Here is a 4,037-nt window from a genome sequence, read left to right on the forward strand (position 1 = left end):
CAAGACAGTGATGTTAAGAAGGTTCATAGTTTAGAATATCTAAAATATTTTAAAAACCGTAAAGCTGTAACACATGATTTTTATACCTAGTTACTAGAAAACTAAGGAAAGCACTTATTAGCCTTGAATAGAGCAACATGAAAACAGGAATGCACTTTTACTAATCTACAAAAAAAAAGTCTAATGCATTATCAGAAAGATTTTATAATACAAGGAGGCATATTGCTCATTAAGAAGGGGCTCTATAAGAAATGCACTTACTAAGTTGGCAACTATGGGAATGACCAGTTCAAAGATGAATTAAATGCCCAATTATGGGAGGGAGCTGTAAGAAAAAGCTTAGGAAAACACATACTGGTAATACCGACCTTTCTTCATCATCTACTGCTTATGACAGAAATTAACCTTTTAAAATTTTTTACCCGTGACACTTTTATTCAGTTTAATTATTCCATGTACAGTGTAGTGTAAATTAATAACCACTTAAAATTTTGTCAAAATACTGTCTTTATCCTTTGATCACATCAAGTGTTTCACACACTCCATCCCAGCACACCCATGACTAAGAACAGAATACTTCGTTAAGGGTAACACATGAATAAGAATTCTGTTCAAAATCGCAGCAAAAGCTAGTCAACTATTTTTTTAAAAAAAATATTCACTACAAAATCAAACAGATTGATCCAGAGAGTTGAGCTGTTAGACTCATTCTATGATAATATACAGTACAAGGTTATGTAATGAACATGGGTTGATAAATTATTGATGCATTAAATGGCAACATTTCATTAAGGAGGCTGTTCTGCTTTACATATCCAAAAACTCCTTAGAAAGTGTCTGCCTCTCCTAACATCAGAAACTAGTCTTCTTAAAGACAAAGGTCTTTAAACAGTTTAGTGCTTAGTGTTCTTAGCACAACAATGCAACTTAGTTCAGAAGGTATTTTGGCAACTCTTATTCTGAGCAAGAAATAGGGGCTTTTGAAAAATAAGGCTTTAAGAAGGCTTGTCATTTTAGAGCTAAATTTTAATAGAATGTGAGTTTGTACTCTTAAGTTTAAAACAAAAACCTTAAAATTATTGGTTCAAAATGCTTTTATGGAAAAATTAATCTGTAACAAAAACTTGGCATTGAGTGCAAAGGCTCCACCGTTCTTGAGCAAAGCGTACGAAGTTTCTGAGGGACAGGACCAAGAACGAGGGACTCAGACATTGACAACAGCAGGCGTTTTCTCCTCCTCTTCCTGACGGGAGGTGGGCAGAGAACTGCTCGAATAGCTTCATCAAACACTGTCTTGAGGCCTCGCTGTGTGAGCGCTGAGCACTCCAGGTACTTTACAGCACCGATCTCCTTAGCCATGGCTAGACCCTGTGGGTAGGTGACGGGAGTCAGCTTCTTTTCCTTCAGTTTCTCAATCGTGTCCTTATCATCTCGAAGATCAAGTGTAGTTCCCACTAGAATGATGGGAGCATTGGGACAATGGTGTCGGACTTCAGGATACCGTTTTGCACGGACATTTTCAAATGATGCAGGACTCACAAGGGAAAAGCAAATTAAGAATACATCTGTTTGTGGATAGGATAGGGGACGTAATCTGTCCTAATCTTCTTATCCAGCTGTATCCCATAAGCCCGGATTCACCGGTTTTCCATCTACCATAACATTGGCAGAATAGTTATCAAAGACAGTAGGAATATATTCTCCAGGGAAGGCATTGATTGTATAACTGATCAGTAGGCAAGTTTTACCTACGGTTCGGTCTCCCACCACCACACACTTGATGGCCTGCATTTGGGCCGCTCGCTGGGCCGCTGCTGCCGCTGCGGCCAGGCGCTGAGGCGAGAAGCGGCGGGCTCGCGGAGCAGCGGATCGGGAGGCGTGCGAGTTGGGGGGGGCAGGTCGTGGGGTGCCAGAGCCGCTGTCCACGCCGCCCTCGGCCTCTGGCTTAGTTTTAATCACAGTTTCTCATACATTTACAGATTGAATTACGCCAAAAAAAGTTGGTAAAACCATGATCAAGAAGAGCATGAACAATAAATACAGTAGAATAAGAAGCTTGATTGAAGAAAAAGTGAAAAAAGCCAGAGATTGAAGATAAAACAAGGTGGTAGGTGCCAGGTCAGCATCAGAAAACAAGGACATTAAGTAGTAAGGTGCCATGTGAGGCAACCCAGGCTTTCACAATGCACGGTATAGAGCTACCGTTCTCAGAGAGAAAGGTGAGAGTTGCACCCATTGAAATTTTATAAATGGGAAATAAGATATAATCAGTGGAAGACATCCCAGGACTATTTGTTATTGACAGCATTTGTTCAGCCAAAGCTCCTTCCCACATTGAGCCATATGCAAGAATGAGATTTTGCCAAAACATATTGGTAATATCAGAAGCCACGTGTGTAATACTTTCAAACAGCTGGATAAAAGGTAAAATAAAGGGGACAAATAAAAAGTTAAAGAACCCCTAGATATCAGTCATACAAAGTTCTAAAGATATTTTTGGAAAGAGGGAATTTTGGACCTGAGATTTTGCATTTTTTGCTCAAAATACTACAACTATTTAGAAATAGAGCTGATAATAGAAACCTGTATCTCCTGAGTAATACTTGGAACACTGTTTAATATCTTCACCAAAATATAGACTATAATAGGAAAATTAAATAAACATATACATAGTGTTAATTTATATCTGATTCAAATTTATAAACAATGTAACATAAAATTAACTATTACAGAGAGAGAAATAGACAGTATTGCATTTTTTTATACCAATGAAGCATTTTAATTCCCTCTACGAGATTATATGACTATAATAAAATGACATCTATCTGCAATATAGCTATTATACATAATTTATAATTGTAATAAAAATCATAGCATCACAAAAATGTTCTCTAAACAGGCATAATTGAAACATGAAGCTAAAGATGTTGATTCATAAGACACACTCTTCCTCAGATCTTAATTGCTCTTAATTTTACTATTAATTAAAAAAATTCATTTATGTTCACGACACTTTTCTAGAGTACGTGTTATATGTTAGACAGAATTTTTAAAACTTTAGCACTACTGGCATTTTGGACAAGATAAACATCTATTGTGGGAGCTGACCTTTTCATTGCATATTTTGGACCATCCAAGGCCTCTCAGAACAAGCCAGTAGTACCAACCACCCAGGTGTTAGCAGCAAAGATGCCTCTAGAAAACACTAGATGATGAAAGAGTTCAAATGAAGAAACAAAGATAAAGATAACATGGTTCCTGTTAATAAGTAGATCCTAAACACAGAGGAAAAGATGTCTAAATGTTGCCATGTAAGTACTCTTATGATTCCACAATCTTAATTTCATCCTTCTTTTTATACCACAAGCCCCCTTTAAGATCCCAAATAGAAATGATTGATCCCACCAGAAACCAAGACTTTCCAATGATCTTGTCAATTTTCCAATGTCCTTTAAATTTCTTATGTCAGGGCCAGCAGATAGTGTAGCAGTTACGTTGCTGGACTCCCATATGGCTTACTGAGGTTTGAGTCCCAGACCCAGTGGCTTGAAAATTAGGCCAGGCACCTGTGTGTGGGTTCCCAAGATCCCGGGAGGAGTATGAAGGAGAAGGGATTGTGGCGTGACCATCCCCACCTGAGGGAGGAAGTAATTTCTCACTTTCCCTCTCACTGTCTCTGTCTCTCTCTCTCTAGAGATCACATGTGTCCTAAGCCAGAAAACCTTTAAAATGAATAAATGAACAAATAAACCTTTAATGTCTGTGTGTCCCTCTTTTCCTATTTTGAATATCATCATAGCTATAATCATATAATTGCATTATGCACTCAAATCTCCTTCTTTTCTATGACTGTACTCTACTGGCCCAACTAAATCATCTCCCAGGTTAACCCAAATTATACTTTCCACCTCTGTGAATGTGGCTGAAAAAACATATTCAACCATGATCATTGTTCTCAATTTAAATTGAAGTTCATAATCTGTAGCGATCTTTAGTGTAAACAAGCCACCACTTTATATGGCTCCTTCCACTCTTCT

General features: G+C 37.9%; 1 pseudogene; it reads right to left on the reverse strand.

The window, feature by feature from the left end:
• Window positions 1-1,255: 1,255 nt before the first annotated feature.
• On the reverse strand, window positions 1,256-1,854 carry LOC102472232 (ras-related C3 botulinum toxin substrate 1 pseudogene; annotated as a pseudogene).
• Between the last annotated feature and the right edge of the window lie 2,183 nt (window positions 1,855-4,037).

Source organism: Tupaia chinensis, unplaced genomic scaffold (assembly GCF_000334495.1).
Source record: "Tupaia chinensis unplaced genomic scaffold, TupChi_1.0 Scaffold142652_1, whole genome shotgun sequence".
Lineage (NCBI taxonomy): Eukaryota > Metazoa > Chordata > Mammalia > Scandentia > Tupaiidae > Tupaia > Tupaia belangeri.